At 41.1% G+C, this 21717-nt stretch overlaps 1 long non-coding RNA gene across 1 annotated transcript in view; it reads left to right on the top strand.

The window, feature by feature from the left end:
- Positions 1-12201: 12201 nt before the first annotated feature.
- The window catches only part of LOC115653933, a 132303-nt gene continuing 122787 nt past the window's right edge, over positions 12202-21717 (top strand). The window contains exon 1 of the long non-coding RNA XR_004001040.1: positions 12202-12327. This is a non-coding gene — a long non-coding RNA (uncharacterized LOC115653933). The remainder of the gene's footprint in view (positions 12328-21717) is intronic.

Below are 21717 nucleotides of genomic sequence, written 5' to 3'. Positions count from 1 at the left end.
CCACCTTGGCTTACCCTTGAGATCTTGCGTGACCTACAAAATAAAAAGGCGTCATATAAAAATGGAAACTAGGTCAGATCACGAAGGATGAATATAGGCAAATAACACAGGAATGCAGAGGCAAGATCAGACAAGCAAAGGCACAAAATGAGCTCAAACTAGCTATGGGAATAAAGGGAAACAAGAAGACTTTTTATCAATAAATTAGAAGCAAGAGGAAGACTAAGGACAGGGTAGGCCCACTGCTCAATGAGGAGGGGGGAACAGTAACGGGAGACTTGGAAATGGCAGAGATGCTTAATGACTTCTTTGTTTCGGTCTTCACTGAGAAGTCTGAAGGAATGTCTAGTATAGTGAATGCTTACGAGAAGAGGGTAGGTTTAGAAGAGAAAATAACGAAAGAGCAAGTAAAAATCACTTAGAAAAGTTAGATGCCTGCAAGTCACCAGGGCCTGATGAAATGCATCCTAGAATACTCAAGGAGTAATAGAAGAGGTATCTGAGCCTCTAGCTATTATCTTTGGGAAATCATGGGCGACGGGGGAGATTCCAGAAGACTGGAAGGGGGCAAATATAGTGCCCATCTATAAAAAGGGAAATAAAAACAACCCAGGTAACTACAGACCTGTTAGTTTAACTTCTGTGCCAGGGAAGATAATGGAGCAGGTAATCAAAGGCATCATCTGCAAACACTTGGAAGGTGGTAAGGTAATAGGAATAGCCAGCATGGATTTGTAAAGAACAAATCGTGTCAAACCAATCTGATAGCGTTCTTTGATAGGATAACGAGCCTTGTGGATAAGGGAAGAAGCGGTGGATGTGATATACCTAGACTTTAGTAAGGCATTTGATACGGTCTCGCATGATATTCTTATAGATAAGCTAGGAAAAGTACAATTTAGATGGGGCTACTATAAGGTGGGTGCATAACTGGCTGGATAACCGTACTCAGAGAGTAGTTGTTAATGGCTCCCAATCCTGCTGGAAAGGTATAACAAGTGGGGTTCCGCAGGGGTCTGTTTTGGGGCCAGTTCTGTTCAATATCTTCATCCACGATTTAGATGTTGGCATAGAAAGTACGCTTATTAAGTTTGCGGATGATACCAAACTGGGAGGGATTGCAACTGCTTTGGAGGACAGGGTCAAAATTCAAAATGATCGGACAAGTTGGAGAAATGGTCTGAGGTAAACAGGATGAAGTTCAATAAAGATAAATGCAAAGTGCTCCACTTAGGAAGGAACAATCAGTTTCACACATACAGAATGGGAAGAGACTGTCTAGGAAGGAGTATGGCAGAAAGAGATCTAGGGGTCATAGTGGACCACAAGCTTAATATGAGTCAACAGTGTGATACTGTTGCAAAAAAAGCAAACGTGATTCTGGGATGCATAAACAGGTGTGTTGTAAACAAGACACGAGAAGTCATTCTTCCGCTTTACTCTGCGCTGGTTAGGCCTCACTGGAGTATTGTGTCCAGTTCTGGGCACCGCATTTCAAGAAGCTGTGGAGAAATTGGAGAGGGTCCAGAGAAGAGCAACAAGAATGATTAAAGGTCTTGAGAACATGACCTATGAAGGAAGGCTGACGGAATTGGGTTTGTTTAGTTTGGAAAAGAGAAGACTGAGAGGGGACCTGATAGCAGTTTTCAGGTATCTAAAAGGGTGTCATCAGGAGGAGGGAGAAAACTTGTTCACCCTTAGCCTCTAATGATAGAACAAGAAACAATGGGCTTAAACTGCAGCAAGGGAGATTTAGGTTGGACATTAGGAAAAAGTTCCTAACTGTCAGGGTAGTTAAACACTGGAATAGATTGCTAGGGTAAGTTGTGGAATCTCCAGCGATGGAGATATTTAAGAGTAGGTTAGATAAATGTCTATCAGGGATGGTCTAGACAGTATTTGGTCCTGCCATGAGGGCAGGGGACTGGACTCGATGACCTCTCGAGGTCCCTTCCAGTCCTAGAGTCTATGAGTCTATGAGTCTATGAGTCTATCATGGTCCAGTCTTATCTAGCCATCTCAGTGCATAAGGATAAAGCCTCCCCTCATCACTGCTGCAGGCACGAGGGAAAGCAGCCATTCTGTGACCAATATTCCACTTTTACAGCCATGCAGGTGGGCACGGAGTGGGTGGAGGGGCGCAGGGCAACAAAGCAATGCTGAGCTGACACACAAGTAGACAGTGATATGATACAGGCCAAGGCCAGCAGCAGACTACTACCCCCTGAGAAGAATGGAGCAGGGAAAGAATTGTGTATCTTTATATCACAGTTCCTTCTCAGGACTCCTTCAGGAGGGGCACAGCACTATGTGCCCAGGCTACAGAGAAGGGATGAAATCTTGGCTGATTGAAGACTTTGGGAGTTTTGCCACTACCTTCAACAGAGCTGGGGTTCTACCCAAAGTGTCTCTCATCTGTGCTTATGCCAAGAACGTTGCGTTTTAACCCATATTTCTGATCCTGTATATATTTTTGATACTCATTTTTAATACACCTGGGATCTGATTCCAGCTGGTGTAAATTGTCATAGTTCCACTGATTGCAGAGGAACTATGACCACTTACACTAGCTGAAGATTGGCCCCATCTTTCTCATTAATTCTGTCTATAACCAGAATGAGTTTCTTCCTAATTATTACTTTACTGGACATAATCTAACCTAGAATAATTGTGATGAGAAGCCATTAAGTAATTCAGTTCAATCTGAAAAAGCATACAGAAAGTCCTGAACCTTATTGGAACTGAATTTCTTTGAGGCTATTTCCCCAAACAGACTCTCTCCCTTCCTCCTCTGCTTTGTACTTCTTTCACTGTTTGACCACCATCAGGCTATGGTGATACTCCAATGATAGACACTACTCAGAACCCTAATACGTTTTTTCACTTGTCCCTTGACTCCTTCTGTGTATTCAGTGTGGCTGTCTCCTTCCCGTCTCTGTAGTAATGTGATTTCCTTGCACTGTGCCTCAGACTACACTACTCTGCCACAGGAATCATGGCAGGTTTAAGGTCCAATATCTTGTGATTCTGCCCACTCTAGACCTGGGAGTTTTATATCATTACAGAGAGAGACATAGTTTTCCACATTTGTTTCCAGCCATGTGAAGTCTCAAGATTTTCAAGATGTGATATATTTTGAGTATCATACAGTTTCCAAGAGGTTTTTTTTTTTAAATTATTTCCTTTTCCTTTGAAGCCAGTACAGGTGGCTTCATGGTCACTAAGATGTCTGGCTTTACAGATGGAGAAATCGCCGGGGGGGCGGGAATTCTACAGAGAATTCTTTCCCTGGGTGCTGCTGGTGAGTCTTGCCCACATGCTCAGGGTTTAACTGATCACCATATTTGGGGTCGAGAAGGAATTTTTCCTCCAGGGCAGATTGGAGAGGCCCTGGAGGTTTTTCACCTTCCTCTGCAGCATGGGGCCTGGGTCACTTTCTGGAGGATTCTCCGCAGCTTGAGGTCTTCAAACCACAATTTGAGGACTTCAGTAACTCCGACATAGGTTAGGAGTTTGTTACAGGGAGTGGGTGGGTGAGATTCTGTGGCCTGCATGTGCAGGAGGTCAGACTAAATGATCATAATGGTCCCTTCTGACCTTAAAGTCTGAGTCTATGGGGTAGTAATGCAGCATTTTACAATGACCTCAAATATTTTGCAAATACTTTATTCCCTTTCAAATATGTGGCAAATACGTAATATGTGATAGTACCATATGAAGGTTTTATTGGCATTTCTTTGAGGTAACCTGCATAAATAACCCACAGCTTTTACCAAAAAAAATAAGGAAGAGGTTAGAAAATATTAATTTCTTTCCCTTTATTCAAAGTCCAAAATGGAAAATGTTTTGGGTTTTCAAAAGCCAAAATGAAACTTTTTTGGTTGTTTCAAAATGTTGATTCAAATGAAAGGGGTTTGTTTTTTTTAAAGGTAACTGAACTTGACACTTTCCACTGGATAATTTTAGTTTCAGTGAAAGCATGTTTTCTGACTGGGAACGTGTCATAAATACTACTAGTTATCTGTACATTTGAGGAGGTTCATGTTTGACATTCATTCTGTAACATGAAAGATGTTGCATTTTTAAGTGTACTGCTGTGGTCATGTGATAGTATAGGCATACATGTTGTAAGTCTCAAATATTTAGTTTTGGTCCTACAAAAGAGGAATTTGATCTTATGGTTAAGGCATTGGATTGGATCTCAGGAGATCCAGGCTCAGTTTGCAGCTCTGCAGAGACTTAAACTGTGACCTTGAACAAGCCATTAATCCCTCGATGCCTCAGATTCCTACATATAAAATAGTGATGCTATTTCCCTACCTTAAAAGGGTTATTACAGATATAAAGTCATATCTGAGCGGCATTCTGATACTACAGTAATGACACCATGCCTGTTTTTCACTATCTTACAATACATCTTTTGGATTTCAGTATAAATCCAATATCCTGCAGAGTAACGGTTCATTTTTCACACTAACTACTTTAAACTTTATCACATTGGCAAATAGCTTTCTCATTATGGGATATTTTTACTTTTATAATATTTCAGAAAAAAGTTGATCATACAATAAACAAAGAAAATATGGTATATTGGACATTAGAATAATGACTTGAAGTAGAAGAATTACACTAACTCATTGTATTTTGTATTTTTATGGAGAACCAAAGCAAGGTTGCTTAGATGCATAATCCAAAGAATTATTGACAGATAAAGAATTTGAATATTCTATGCAGGTCAAATTTAGTAGGTGAACTAATCTTCACAGCTAAGATGTTTTGGGTTTTTTTTGCACAGGTGTTTGTGGTAATGACATTCCATTAGCCTCAAAGTTCTGCAACTCACATGAATTAAGTTTCATTTTCTCTAGCTCTGGGTAATGAGAACATCCACAATTACATCAGATCCTATTTTGTCCACGGAGATCCATTCAGTTTCCCCACTCTACGTAAAATAGATTGACGGGAACCTGATTTGCTCATCTGCTGTTAAGGAAGCATGTATATGCAGATCCTTCCAAATGTCATTCCCAAGAGCTTGAGTGATGGACTGGACTCTGACCTGAGGAGAGAAAAAGTTTGACCATGTAAGTGCCTGTGTGAAAGGATGTGTGTCCCCCCTTCACCCCTGCCACACGCCGAAGCATGCCTTGGCTTCTGAAAACATGAAGACACTGCACACCTCTCAGCTCTATCCATCTTGTACTGCAGATGCAATGAGGACAGGATTTAGTCAGAATCAGGGTTGATGTGTTAAGAGAGAATCTACAGCTCATGAGCTGGAATCTTTTAGACAGTAAAAGGTGGCAATGCCTTTTTCCCTCCGTATTACATAGATCATTATGGTATCAGAGAATTGTGAACAGCAGTTTGTGGACACTGACTGATTTAATGGTAGTGGTGTTATCTGCTTTGCTTTACTTTATAAAGTGCTTTTACTTGTGTATATCTTAGCTATACATATGTAATGGCTATTAGCCTTTTTAATAAACCGTGTTTTAAGATGTTCTAAATGTGGCATGGGAAAACTTCAGAAACACTGTTATCCTGTGGATCTGGTATCTAGGCCTTAGGAACATATTACACATTGAGCCCAAACTGTCCAGGAAGAATCCATTGTAAATCATAGCGATTAGAGATGGCAAAGACCTATTGGATCATCAAGTCCTATACCCCTGTATATCAGGACATGTTTCCCAATAGATGATATATTGGCTGCTAAACTGGCATTTTACTTTCTTAGCCAAAATGCCAAGGAAAGACAGCTCTTACTAGGTCAATAAAACTGAACATTTACATATTCTTACACAATAGAGTTGAGTAACTGTAGTGTATGGACCAAAACAGTCTAGCAGATCAGCTCCCATTGCCATACATAGTTTGAAATTGTTAAAAGTCAAAACTTACCCAAAGCTGTATCCCGAAGCTCGAAAGATTTTGGGTTTAATTTAAATCAAGAGATTTTCAAGCTTCAGTAGTTCTGGGTACTAGGCAGGAATGGAGGGTGACAGTTCCATGTACTTTCGAGAGACTGCTCTTTTGTATTTCAGCCTAGACACTGGAAGCAAGAAACACTCACCAGCAAACCTTTCTCTTGGAAGCTTTCCCAACTGAGTTGTATAGATCAGATCTCGTATCTGAGCTTCATCATCTGAATTTTTGGGCACTTACCTGAACCAAGTCTTTTAAAGAGAACTCATCACTAGTTTAAACATATTTTGATGGCTTTTGTATGTAATGTGTGATGCTCATTTGAAAAATGAGGCCTTGGTAAAAGGTACACTACACATGGTATTCTACAATGCATCTCAGGATTTCTACATCAAATTTGCTGAGTTTACAAGTAAAAGAACCTCAGCCCTGGGACTGAAATTAAGATGTGATTTTTTTATCATAATCTGTCTCCACTGGTGTGTTATAGGTGTAATTAAAATGACACTAAAGTATGTATCTCCACAAAGTGCTCCCCACCACGTGTTTGTTAGAGTTACTTTGTCAGAGGCAACCAGCCATTAAGGTTATTCAAACAAAGTTAAGACAAGAATTAATTCAGGGAAGTCCTATGGCCTGTGCAATACAGGAGGTCAAATACATGATCTTCATGGTCCCTTCTGGCTTGATCTATGGAACTGAGACAATTAAAGTAAAATCATATTAGGCTCTTAATTTGTCCTGCTACATGTTAATATCACAGGAGGCGATGTGCCACCTATGCTGTAAGCAATATGTAGGTCCCAAGGGGAAGAAAGAAGTAGAACTTTGTCAGGCCTCTTGCTTTCTATACTTTTACTGAGAGACCTTGAGGGTAAGGACACTCTTGACATACCCATTCAACAAAGAATAGGGGAAAGGGCTTTGGAGTTTATTTAAATTGGAGCATTTGTTTTAAAGCTTGTAAGACCATTTTGATAATTGAAAGTTATCTACAGATGTGCATTTCTGCCCAGAATCGGTAAATCTCTTTTTACAGTAAATGTGAATCCTACAATTCTGACTACCTTTTTTTTCCCCCTTGACACTCACTCTGTTTATTCCCAAGATGACCTGGTAATTTCACTTAGCTCCCCACACCCTCTCAAGCATTTGGGTTGACTTGCAGAGAAGATCTAGACCAGCACCTTTACCTTTGGCTATACAAAGTTGCAGTTAACGACATCTCTATGATCACTGAACGCTGGAACAAAAAGGCTATTTCTTCATGAAAATTAGAACCACACATCCACGCTTTAAAAAACCTAGCAACCCTGATAAAAACAAACTCTAGAAGACTCTGATTATGGGGGAAGATAAAGAAGATACATAATGCATTTCCCAGAATGACAGCTAGTGATATCTGCAATGTCCTCACTAGAAGAAAGAAAGCGCACTGTTTCCAATCAATACACTGATAGTCTGTAATGTAAAGATTAAGATCAGAATATTTAAAAATTTAATACTTGGCCTCTTCTATAGCACTTTGGACGTCAATATCTTTAGAAACCTGGTCCACTTCCCTGCTTTGAAAGCATTATATATTTAAGGTTCCTAAATAATTCATCCAGTCCGTGTGATTAAAAATGTAAAAAGTAAGTCCATCCATTATCTTCTGCAGCTGCTGCCTGGATATTAGTTTTTCTAACGGCTCAGTATTCTTTCTTTCTATGCTTAATTGAGACTTAAATGGATACATTAAAGGAAGAGTGCATAAGCGCCGCCCATCTACTAAAATCAAAAGGACACTTACTGTTCCTTGGAGGATACCACATATGCAAATATATACACACCCATCTCCAATATTTACATTTAATATCCCCTTTAAAATGAGATTATTCCACCATTAAAAGTTATTTTGATTTAATGGGGGAAAGCCAGCATTATGATTTACTGTGTTCACCTTTACTGTCACTTCCACAGTGTTGAAATGTGTATATTATGAGTTGTTAGGCATACAGGGCTGTATCCTGCTTGATTTATGTAATTAAAGTTAATGAGACTACTCCTCTGACAAAGGCAAGCAGCATTTGTCCAAAATGTATAAACTCGGAGGACAGGGAGCTTGACTTCTTGTTTGTAAAGCACCTAGCACCCCTTATGTGTTGCTAAAAGTGATACAATATTACAAATGTTTTAATAACTCATTTCCTGTGCTTGTCTCCTACCTGTTCCCTTCTTAGAAGTCACATAAAACTGAACTGCACAGCTACTTAAAAAAAATTAGTTTATAAGTTCCAAATTAATTCTCAGGATAGAAGTGCAGCCTTGAAATTAAAAAAAAACACCATATATATGTAAATACTTTGACATTTGAAATAAAATGTGTGCGGCTGGCAAATCAGCTCCCCCTTCACTCACCTGCCAAGTTCACGGTTCTGTGTTTCCTTTTGCAACAGCTGAGGCTTCATCACCACGTAAAACAGTGAAGAGAAATCATCCAAAGAAAATGTTCCCTCTGCTTTTTTAGCTGGTTGCAATCTCAGATGGAGGTAGGAGGAAATGATTTCAGATTGTTGGTGCTAAAGTAAAAATATTAGAGCTGCATAAGAAAAAAATGCTTCTAAAATGTTGTCCACAAAAGAGCACACTTTTTTAATACAAAATGTAGAAAAATGTTCCAGTTTTTGACCAGTTATAATAATGCATGTGTAATTGTTGTCCCCGGTACATAGAGCTGCATTGTGCCTTGAATGCACAGCCTTGCATTTGAGAGTGGCCCACCATGCAGCAAGAACCACAGTTGGGATTCTTAGCATGTGCTCCACAGTGAGAGACATAGCCCTAATTTCAATCTATCACTGTTGGGGGAGTTTAGTGCTGCTGCACACCCTATTTGTCTTCCTTCACCCTGGGATTCAGCTTGCAGCTTGGCTGATGTTTATTAGCATCAGTTCTTGCTCCTCTTGAAGTCAAGGAGTTCTGTCATTAGTTTCAGTGGTTCATGTCAATTTTTGTTATGAAATGTTTTCAGCAGAATAGCTTTCTCCATTCACTTGTTAAGCAGCTTTTTAACTAATTAGCTTTGCAGTTCTTTTGGAGCATGGCATGCGCTGTATTTTGCTTCTTTGAAATCAGTGGCTCAATAGGGGCTTGGGGGACCAACAAGGAAAGAGCGAATTCCAAGCCCAAGAAAAATCCGGACTGCCAGCCCTTTCAGACAAGGATATTGTTAGCTCATATGAGTCAACCAAGTTTATCTGCTGCAGTATTACATAGGGACAGAGGAGTTCTCAAGTAGTCATAATTAGAAACATTGAGCTCTTTAGAGGTCAAACCCAATGCCTTCAGCTTCACCTGGAAAACATTGGGTAGCTAAGGAAACTATATCAGAGAGCACAGGCATGATGTGTCCTGATGGAAAATACTACTTTGTAAACCAGCAGACACATTCTGTGCTAGGTGTATTTTCTGAATGGTTTTTAAGGCCATGCAGAACACTTTGTAACGAGCAGGTCACGCTCGTGCAGAATGTGTTGCAGTAAATCTGTGTAGAGGGTATGCTTATGCAGAGGCTATTCCAGTAATGCAATGTTGAGATGAAAAAGGTTTGGATAACTGGAGTGAAGTCACCATTCCGAAGAAAAGGCTGCAGCCTTTTTTAAGAGCAAATGTTAAAAAGGCACTAGTAGCAAGCGCTTATACCTGAATATTCAGAAACAGCTGACCCTTAGTGATGAATGGTGGGCCATACTCCCTTCTATTAAGAGTTTTGATAAAATCAGTTCAATTTCTTCCCCTATTCTGATCAGAATCATCTCAGTTGCACTTGGGATGAGTCTCAGCCAGCCCTTGTCCATGGTCTATTCTCTGTTAAACACAGGTTAAATCACTGTCAGTTGCATAAGAGAGGGAAACATAAAGCAGGATGACATCAGAATCCCATTGCTATATATGATGGGACAACTGTGGCAGTGAAAATGATCCAGACAAGGGTTTGATGGCACCCTTTGCAACAATGATCACTTACACATGTCCAATTACTTTATGTAAATGTGATAAGACACAAATAAATGTAAACTTGGTGCTCACTGATGTCTTACAGTAGCTTGTCTTTATAGTAATAATGCCTCAAATAAGTCTTGTGTATCACCCCCAACAGAAAAGAAAGAGTTTTAAACGTTGTGTAATTAAGCAATTAGTCTTGTTTTCTTGCCTTGAGAGATTTAAACTCCCATAGGCTTCTTCAAGTGCTCTCCTTATTTATAAGCAGTGCTGATCCAATCAAGGAACACAAAAATGCCATGTGATTTATGGAACCAATCACAACTAGCCAACACAACTTCAGTTTTGAACTTTGAATACTAATAGTGAACGGTTTATGATCAGTCCACCCAAAAAATCAGGTGATTTAGTTTAACAAATAGTTTCAGGGAAATTGTGATCTGTTCAGTCATTCCACAAGCATAAAATGGCTAAATTCATTGAGTAAATTATCCACTGTGAATTATTTGCTCAACTATAACAAACAATAGATTAATTCCCTCTTCCTCTAGTCATAGCTCGCTTCTAGATTTGTCTCTTGTACATAGTTTAAATAATCTCCTCTCAGGAGTTACATTTGCTGCCCTTTGGGAGCTGTGAGTTAGGGCTACACAGAGACATGAATGCATTGCTAAATAACTTGAAAATTCCCTTCTTTCCATCACTGATATTTCTGCAAATGCCTTTTCCCCTTTGTGTTTGCTAAATAGGTTTTATTTAATAACCTACAGAGTAATGAGATGGAAATGCTTGCTGGACTGGTAGACTGAACACTAGGAGGAGAGGTCTGCTTTGTCCTTCAAAATCAAGCTGCAATAGGATCTGACTCATTCTGCAACTATGGCATGTATTTTAAAGCAATTACTAATAATGAAATAAGATCACAGTTCTGTGCCATCATAAAGAACATTCACCTCTGACCTTTCCGAACCAGATGTAACAATCACATACCATATGATCAATGTGTAACCATTCTCTGAAATCTGTATGTTCCTTTAAAATGCCCCATCACCCCTGCAGTTACTACTTATTTCTTCAGTCTCTCAATTAAGCTTTATTTCTTTATTTTCAATCAGTGATGTGCTGCCAATATTTTAAGAAGGGATTCCCTCAAAATACGTACATACATAAAAATAAAATAAATTCTGCCTTAGCATTTTGATCTACCTTCCATCAAAATAATCACTCACTATTTTTCCCTCCCCACCTCTGGAACAGTTTTGAAAATTCAGGCCTTAAACAACTCTGTGCCTCAGTTTCTCTATTCATAGAGTCGGGGAGTTTTCTGCGATAAGGGACTATTATATCACCTAGTCTAACCACCTGTGTAAAACAGACCATATATTTCATCCAGTTAATCCTGTATTAATCCCATTAAGTTGCCCATCTTAATAATAATGGCATCCTGCATCACAGGGAGACTGAGGCATACTTTTAAAGCATTTTGAAGTCTTCTAATTGATTGTGCCACAGAAGTGTAAAGTATAATTATTATTTCAACCAAGAAGATTACAAGATTAGCAAACAAACTAATGAAATTTGTTTGGTGACTGAGGCATTTCTGATATTAGAATTATATGAACTAATTATTCAACTGTTTTTAAATTAATGCTATACAAACCTTAATTGGTTCTGATCAGAAGTGAGTAAAAGTTTAAAAAAAGTCATGCTACTTAAATTAGCATTATTAATATTTTTTTCATCTACATACAACTTGGCTATATCGGTACTGTAGATCTTAATGCACACACTGATACAAATTATATTCCTGCATGAGTTAATTTTCTTAAGTCTTAAATCCTTATCAGAACCTGAAATTGCTGTGTTTTGTCTGAACACACAAATTACCATCCCAGATCAGAACTGTGCTCCAACTAGTCTGTTATCCCCTCTCCAAGAGTTGTCAGAATTAGATGCTTGAAAGAGAGTTGCAAAGAAAAAGTTACTTTATCCACAGCATTGGTGGATTTCTTCCTAACAGGGTGACCAGATGTCCCGATTTTATCAGGACTGTCCCAATATTTGCTTGTTTTTCCCATGTCCGGACCGATGTTTGGTTGGGACACTGGACAAACAAGCAATTTTGCCCTCCGCTCTGGCATAGGAGGAGCCCAGAGGGGCTGTCCCCACCTCCTTCCCCCATTGGATCCCTCCCCAAATCCCTGCCTTGGTCCTGCCCCCCACCCCGCCCCCTCACTGCCCCATTGGATCCCTCCCCAAATCCCCCCCCTGTCCCCGCCTCTTCCCCAAGCATGATGTATTCCTCCTCCCTCCCAGATTTGCGCTGATCAGCTGTATGGCGGCACAAGCCTAGAGGGAGGGGGTGGCCCCCATCACTCACCCTGCGAACTGCTCCAATCCAGCTTCTCCAGGAAGGTGAGCACAACCCGGCAGAAATCCCTAGGGTGACCAGAAGTCCTGATTTTATAGGGACAATCCCGATATTTGGGGGCTTTTTTATATGGGGTCCTATTACCCCCCCACCACCTGTCTTGATTTTTCACACTTGCTATCTGGTTGCACTAGAGATCCCGCAGCAGCTCCCTCTGCCCAAGTCCCCAGTAGAAGGTGAGGCAGGCCTGGGCCTCCTGCGCCACGCCCATGGCTCACAGAGCGGTCCGGCCTGGGCAGAGACGGCGGCCGGGAAGCGAGCCAGAGATCTAGCAGTGCAGCTCCAGGCTGGGGCACGCTCGGCTGTTACTGCCACCATAGAGTCGGGTGGAGATGGTGCTGTGCTGTTTGGTGGTGGTGGCGGGCGGGGGTAGGGGTGCTCCGGCAGCTTTTTTTTTTTTCTCCGCCGCTGGCTTTTTTTTTCCCCTCTGGCCCCCATCTTCCCCCCCCCGCATCCCGATATCTCATCTTTGTTGTCTGGTCACCCTACTTCCTAACCACCAGCAGTTAGTGGGGTTTACATCCCATATTGATTTGTTTTATTCTATCTGATATGACTGTAGAGGTTCTCATTTTCCATGTAAATGTCTATTTTTTTTTAAATTCTACTAAGTTATTGGTCTAAATGCTATCTTGTAGCAATAAGTTCCAGAGATTAATAATGCACTGTGTTAAAATGTACCTCCTTTTATCATGTACATTCCTTTTAAATGTATTCCCTTTCACTGGATATCCCCTGATTTTTGTATAAAGATAACTTCTAATTAAAACCACTCAATTCACTTTCTCTGTATCATTCTGTATACCTCTATTGTATGACCTCTTATTTACAGTATCTTAGCTACTAAACTGTCCCAGACTTTCTCACTTCATACTGTCTTTTCCACCTCTCCAAACATGTCACCTGACTCTGGACTGCTCCTTCTATTTTTATTATCCAAATTTATCTGAAATTCAGCTCAGTTCTAGTTTTGAAATTTTGTATTGGTTTCATTTTGATAAACATCTAAAAGTAGCCAAAAGTTGTAAAGATCTTTGAGAATCCCCTTTCCATATATCCCAGTTCCTTTCCTCACTACAAAGCCCATTTTCCTTCCACAAGCATTAGCCCTCTGAATCCCTCAGCTGCTTTTGGCATAATGTTGCGTATGATGCCTCTGACCTAATGTACTAGATTCTCATTCCTAGAAGACTCAGTGGTATTTCTGGGAGTACCTTCACATTGTGACAGAATTAGCATTTCCAGCATTGTAATGACATTCTTGGAAATAAGATCTTCTGGGAATATTTCATCTACTATTTACTGAGCCCCAACCTTGAGGGAAAACACAGGGCCAGATCCTCAGCTAGTATAATGCAGCCATTGTGCCATTGGCTTTTAATGTAGGTTTGTTGATTTACACCAGCTGAGGAACTGGCCCATAGTCTCTACCCCAAGTGACTTCCATTCTTACCCAAAACAAACAAATCACAGGAGGGTGTGAACAGGGCAACAGTTCAATGAGGCAAGTGGAGCTCTGGATTGCAGAATATTCATCCAATACAGTGGGGGCCTTAGACTTGTACATCCAGGGGTTTCATGACTCAGTCAAGAGGTGGAGATGAGGGGACTGGGCAGAGGGTCACTCTCCTCTTTCCTCTCCTCCCTCCTCCCCAAAAAGCATGGCCATCCTAACCCTATCTTAGAGGTGGGGGTGATGGTTGTCATTATCTATTTATTTATTTATTCATAGTGCCTAGGAGCCCCAGTCCTGTACCAGGATCCCGTTTTGCTAAGTGCTGTAAAGAGTTTACAGAGTCCTTCCATACCTGGAGAGGCCAGACAGGGATGCATGTAAAAATGTGATGTACATAATTGTATTTGGTAGGGTAATGAGCTATCAGCTGGCCTGTAAATAGCACATGCATTTAGAGTGGAGCAGGTAAAATAATAATTTTTATTGAAGTTAGCCCTTTCTTCTGTTTGTAAATAATCCACAAGTTAATCCTGACTTCTTTGAATCTATTTGCCAAATATTTTATGCAAACAATGTTCAGCCTCTGGCCCTATGATTCTTTGCTATTCATTGTTTTTGATTGGTCGCTTAAATTACGTAATGTTGTTTCTGCTCCCTTGTTCGGAAGACTGATTTTTTTTTTTTTAAACCAGGAGTACAGAAAGTAATGACTTACTAAGAACACATTTCTGGTAAAATTTCCAGACAAATAATCGCCGGTGCTAAAATTTGCCACACTTGCAGGATTTGCACGCATTTACATGAATAAACTGGTAACTATCTGAACAATTGAAAACAATATATTATATAGTCAGATGATATATCTTGTGGCTAGTAGAGCAAATTCACTATTTTTATTCATATTAAATGTCCTATCTCTTTTGTGATTGTCACAGTGAAGTGCATATGTGCAACAAACATCTTGCAACAGAGGACCTTCCCTTGGAGAAGCAGGAGTCTTCTCAAACAGCCTTTACTCTAGAATAAGAATAAAGTGAAAATACTTGTGATAAGATTCCAATATATTAGTTGAGTGCTTTGGAAATTTTTTATCTGATTGGCTGCAACCTTTTCAGTATTGGAACATGGTTTTCTTATGATCTTACTGAGGCTCTCACATAAAAATTCTAGGCTGTCAAGTGAAATGAAACTGTTAAATATTATTGGCTTCATTTTACAGGAATTTAGGATAGGAAAGTAATATTTGTCAAGTATGTGCACTGAGAATAATAATAGTACCTGCTTTCTTAAGTAGGTTCCATAACTGTGTAATACTCATCCAGGGAATAAAAAGCAAAGCTATCCTTCTCAGGAAATGGGCAAGACAATTTTGTCCATCCTTTCTTAAAGTTAAAATGCTTCCCTTCAGTATCTTTAAACAAAGTCTCATCTTTTGCTTTCTGCCATTTATACCAGTGGCAAGACCTAGGAGACTTTAACTGAGTTTTTGGATCTGTTTCAGATTTCTTTCAAAGCTAGTTCACGATCACAATTCACCATAATGAAAAGTAAAAACATGCAAGGAGTTAATCCTTTGTGTCTCATTCTCTTCTTCACTTATCTTTCCTCAACCTCATATGCCTATGGTGATACTATTTAAAGGAAGTTCTGTTTTCAGCAAGTTGATTGAGAACATGTATCATATATTCATAGGGTACGTCTACACTATGGGATTATTCCAAATTTACATAAACCGATTTTGTAAAACAGATTGTATAAAGTCGAGTATATGCGGCCACATTAAGCACATTAGTTTGGTGGTGTGCGTCCATGTACCGAGGCTAGTGTTGATTTCTGGAGCATTGCACTGTGGGTAGCTATCCCGTAGCTATCCCATAGTTCCCGCAGTCTCCCCCACCCATTGGAATTCTGAGTTGAGATCCCAATGCATGATGGTGCAAAAATAGTGTCACGGGTAATTCTGGGTAAATGTCGTCACTCATTCCTTCCTCCGGGAAAGGAATGGCAGACAATCATTTCGCACCCTTTTTCGCTAGATTGGTCTGGCAGACACCATAGCATGGCAACCATGGAGCCCGTTTTGCCTTTTGTCACTGTCACCATATGTGTACTGGATGCCGCTGCCAGAGGTGGTACTGCAGCGCTACACAGCAGCATTCATTTGCCTTTGCAAGATAGCAGAGATGGTAATCAGTTGTTCTGTACCGTCTGCCATGCCATTGTAAATTGGTGATGAGATGACAGTTATCAGTCAATCTGTACCGTCTGCTGCTGTCATGGGTGCTCCTGGCTGAGGTCGGCCAGGGGCGCAAAGACAAAAATGGGAATGACCCCTCGGGTCATTCCCTCCTTTATGGTTTATCTAAAAATAGAGTCAGTCCTGCCTAGAATATGGGGCAAGTGTACTAGAGAACCAGTGTACCATAGAGCACAGCTGCTCCTTGTCAGATCCCGCAGAAATGATGAGCTGCATGCCATTCTAGGGGGTGCCCCTGCAACAACCCCACCCATTGCTTCCCTACTCCCCCAACCCTCCTGGGCTACCATTGCAGTGTCTCCCCCATTTGTGTGATGAAGTAATAAAGAATGCAGGAATAAGAAACACTGACTTGTTAGTGAGATAAAATGAGGGGGAGGCAGACTCCAGCTGCTATGATAGTCCAGGCAGGACATTAAACGGTGCGGGGGAGAGGAGCCCAGCATCCCGCTGCTATGACAGTCCAGACAGTACAGAATCTTTTCTTTAGACATGAAAAGAGGAGGCTGATGGAGCTCAGCCCCCAGTTGCTATGATGAAGATGGTTACCAGCCGTTCTGTACAATCTACTGGGAATGACAGGGAGTCATTCCTATTTTTACCCAGGCGCCCCCAGCCGACCTCACCTGAGGCCAGCCAGGAGCACTTATGGGCTGATGATGATGATGGATAGCAGTCATATTGTACCATCTGCCACCAGGGAGGGGCGGGGAGAAGGTGCTGCTGTTCAGTGCCGCAGCAGCGCATCTACCAGCAGCGTGCAGTAGACATAGGGTGACATATAAAAAAGTCAAGAAACAATTTTTTCCCTTTTCTTTCACGGGGAGGAAGGGGGGGTACATTGACGAGCTATACCCTGAACTACCCTGGACAATGTGTTTGACCCTACATGCATTTGGAGCTCAGCCAAGAATGCAAATGCTTTTCGGAGACTGCGGGGACTGTGGCATAGCTGGAGTCCTCAGTATCCCCTCCCTCCCTCCATGAACATCCATTTGATTCTTTGGCTTTCCATTATACTTGTCACGCAGCACTATGCTGAGTCCCTGCTGTGGCCTCTGTCTGGAGATTTTTTTTCAAATGCTTTGGCATTTCGCCTTCTGGAACGGAGCTCTGATAGAACAGATTTGCCTCCCCACACAGTGATCAAATCCAGTATTTCCCTTACGGTCCATGCTGGAGCTCTTTTTGGATTTGGGACTGCATCACCACCCGTGCTGATCAGAGCTCCACGCTGGGCAAACAGGAAATGAAATTCAAAAGTTCGCGAGGTTTTTCCTGTCTACCTGGCCAGTGCATCCAAGTTCAGATTGCTGTCCAGAGCAGTTACAATGGTGCACTGTGGGATACCGCCCGGAGCCCAATACCGTCGATTTGAGGCCATACTAACCCTAATCCGATATGGTAATACCGATTTCAGTGCTACTCCTCTCGTCAGGGAGGAGTACAGAAACCGGTTTAAAGAGCCCTTTATATCGATAGAAAGGGCCTCGTTGTGTGGATGGGTGCAGCGTTAAATTGGTTTAATGCTGCTAAAATCGGTATAAATGCATAGTATAGACCAGGCCATAGAGGCATACAGATGCGCTCTTGTTGGACATATGATGTATATCTTGGGGCACTCCAGCACTCTCAGTGATATCCCAGTTATATTTAACCTTTTTCCATTTTTAAAAAAGAATAATTTAATTTCCACCTTTAAAATATTTTGATACCATCATTGTCTTGGGTGCTGGCTGGTGACTCTTGCCCACATGCTCAGGGTTTAGCTGATCACCATATTTGGGGTCGGGAAGGAATTTTCCTCCAGGGCGGATTGGCAGGGGCCCTGGAGGTTTTTCGCCTTCCCCTGCAGCGTGGGGCACGGGTCGCTTGCTGGTGGTTTCTCTGCAGCTTGAGGTCTTCAAACCAATTTTGAGGATTTCAATAACTCGGTCCTGGGATAGGGGTTGTTATAAAATTGGATGGGTGGGGTTCTGTGGCCTGCCTTGTGCAAGAGGTCAGACTAGATGATCAGATTGGTCCCTTCTGACCTATGAGTCTATGAGTCACAGGGATTTGAAAGTTCATATTAGCTGATATCCTCTACCCTATTCTGTGTTACTGAAAAACTGTCTTAAGGATGCTGTTTTCTGAAATGTTTGATATGGGTTTTTCAGATAGCCATAATTTTAATTTTGGCAAATGACTGCAAGAAGAAACCTGCATTAACTCTACAAAATAATGGAAAAAAAATACTATGCTGAAAGCCTGATACACATAGCACTGTCTCCACCCACAGTTCAAGTGTGCAGAGCATACAACCTAGGAAGCAATTACATTTCCAGAGTGAAAGCTAGTATAATTTTGAGAGCTCATACCCTCTCTTTCTCACTGCAGGTTTTCTCAATAACAAAAAGTAACTGGAGATTTAATATCGAGTGTTAGCCTGAGAATATGTTTTAGGAATACAACCTGATTTTTTAACTTTTTTACACATTCGTGTCTTATACAAACCTGTCAGCGGCTTCAAAGCAGATTGACAGAGGGAGTTAGCTCACCTTTTAATCTCCAGGCACTTGTATATTTCTAGCACAGCTCTTTTAGTAATGACCTAAAATTGTTCTACTCCAAACTTGCTCAATTTTTTTCACATGCCATTACAGAGCTGTCCGTGTAAAGCATAGGGAGTCTGATGGTATCATCTAGAGTGCAGAGCAAGCAATGGAAGGGCAGATGGTGCACTACCCCAGGATGATAATATTACCTCTCCCCTTACTTCCTCCCAGGAAAAATCCAAACCTATTAACTGAAGATTTGTAGCATAATGTGTTGAAATAAACTGCTCTGTAGAGATACCCAGATACGCAGGCAAGGATCCATTCTAGGGCTGAATTAAGGGTGCTGCAGAGAAGCAGCATGGCACTCAGGGGATGCAATCTGTTACATGTATACATAATAGGCCAGATCTTTGCACCCACTGCAGCCCCTATGTTACATTCCAAGCAAAGAAATTTAGCCAGCTACCCGGGGACTCCTACGGTGTAGGAGCAATTTCCAAGTGTAGTAGAGCCATCCTAGCATTTCCACGCCAGCACAGCTCTGCTGGTCTTTGGCACAGGGGGTGTTTCTAGCACCTCCCAGAATGGAAGAGGAACAGGCATGCTCTACCTGGTTGTCTCCCAAGGGAAAGAAACAGCACAGCACAGTACAAAACAACGAGGAAAGTCAGTACAATGCTTCTGATGTTCCAGATGAGGAAACCATTCCTAGTACTTGTAGGCAGATAAAGGAGAGAACCTCTTGATTTGTAGAACTTTGCAGCAAGACACAGCCACTTTATTGTTAAAGACAACTTGTTGAGGCAACACATTATCCTAGGCACGGGAAGGGTTGTCTGCCTCTAGTCTGACAGAACAGGTGCAAAATGTTGAGGACATTATAGCCTCTTAGAAAAGTTGTTATACTTTTTCAAAAAATATTATAATTATTATTGTTTATGTATACTATGGTAGCACCTAGGAGCGCTATTCATAGACCAGAGAACAAAAAAGACCATCTCTGCCCCAAAAGGGCTTACAGTTTAAGTATAAGATGAGACAACAGATGGCTAAAGACAAACAGAGGAACATGAGGAAACAATGAGGCAATATTATTCAGTGTGATAGCAGTGAACATAGTACACCAGCTGCCTAACTAAGTATTATGTATAGTGTCCCTTCTTTGGAGAAGAGGAGATTCCTTTAGCGCTAAACCTCCTATGCATTTTATTTGTACAATACAAAAAACTCAGGGTGACAGAAGTGGATTTGGGGGAGGATAATGGACCTGATTCTTCTTTGCACAAGGACCCCTTTATATTCCTCTAGCAGCCTGAATACATCTTAAAGTGGATAGAAATCTAATTTGCTTTAACATTAAGCTGCTTCACACTGCCAAAAGACTGTAAAGGGATTTAGGTCTTGTGTACACATAGAAGTTGCACCACTTTAACTACACTGGTATAGGTCAGCATTACAACCCCCCTGGACTCAATTACATCAGTGTAAAAGTCCTTGGATCAGTATAGTATAGGAAGTGGGAAAAGCTACACCGATATAAGGCATACTGGCATAACTGCTTCACACTAGTGCTGTATCAACAGAACTATATTGATGAAAAAACCCACACCCCTAACTGACAGTTATACCAGTACAACTTTCAAGTATAGACCAGGCCTTAGTATAAAGGAGAATCAGATCTAATATCTATAAGGACGAATAATCATACTTTTAGAATAAGAAGGAACAAGATGTTGAAACAGTAATTAAAGCTCTGATTTATTTTACAAGGTTAGCACTACTGTTGAGTACTGTATATAGTAAGTAAGCATCTATGTATTGGATACACTGGCAAGTGGCAGGGGGGTGGGAAACAGATAACATGTAATGGGCAGGGTTTTTTTTCCTGGGAACTCATTAATTTCTTCCTCCTTACTAGAGACTGGTACAAGTCATAAAGTTCATAGGTATTTGGATCTGGGATTTTGGTTCATGGCCTCATTGTTCTCTCCATGGTGCTTCTTTCTGATGCTCATATGGCATCCTTTACCAAATGTCATCTCTCTCAAATCAATGATAGCAACAGGCCTCTGTTCTGGATTCTCACTTTATTTTAATTAGATTCACTTGTTTTCTCTTTGCTCCCGTCAATTTTTTTTTTGCTCAAGAGGAGGTTGACTGATGCTGGTTTCCTGGGTTCTTCCAAGCTCTTCCAGGATATTTTCCATTCAAACTGCTTCATCAGTTGCAAGAAAATTAAAATCAGGGAGCTGGCTGTCCACATTTATTATATGTATCGGAACTCAATAAATTGTTTTGAGTACCTGACAGGTTTAGTATATGGAGCTTCATCTCTTACTTTATAAAGCCCATAATCATCTGACATGGAAAACAACAAGACAGTGATGCACATGAATTGTGCACCTATACTCTGACTTTGCTCCCATTTCAATGGAGATAATACTAATACCAATACTTAGCTCTTAGATAGCACTTTCATCTCAGAGTAGTTTACAAAGGAGTATATCATCATCTCAGTTTTAAAGATGGGGAAACTGAAGTGGCTTACCCAAGGTCACACAGCAGGTCAGTCTTCTTGGCATATGCCTAACGTGCCTCAGGGGGCATGTGACCAGGATTCATCACCGAATTTGGTCTGCTGGTTGGATCATTAGCTTCCCCAGTCCAAGCCAGGTACTGATGGGGAGCACGATGTGAACACTGACCCATGCTTCCCAGCAGGTCAGGAGCAGAGCCAAAAAAAATTGTAGAACTTCTGAGTCCTAGTTTAGTGCCTGTTCCATTAGATATTCTGCCCCCTATCTTGGAAAACATGATATCTCCACAAACCATTCCTAAGTACGTGCACTGAAATAATTCTAAGTCTGAATCCTTCCTGAATGATGAGATGTTGCTTAGGGCATGAGCAAGGCTTGGCCATCCTGTCTGCTGGAATGGCTGCCTTGTTGTGTTTCCAGAGCTAACTCTTTCACAAGGATAGAATGTTGGCCCCATCACTCAAAACACATCCTAGACGGCTAGTGAACTTCTTTTCTTCTGGTCCCCACCCTTTGACTTGTCCAGCTTGGGTGGCCCTACCCAGGAATTAAAACTCTCACCATCATAACTTGCAAGCCTTCCC

Source organism: Gopherus evgoodei, chromosome 6 (assembly GCF_007399415.2).
Source record: "Gopherus evgoodei ecotype Sinaloan lineage chromosome 6, rGopEvg1_v1.p, whole genome shotgun sequence".
NCBI lineage: Eukaryota > Metazoa > Chordata > Testudines > Testudinidae > Gopherus > Gopherus evgoodei.
Note: the sequence above shows the minus strand (reverse complement) of the source record. Positions and strands in the feature narration are given on the sequence as shown.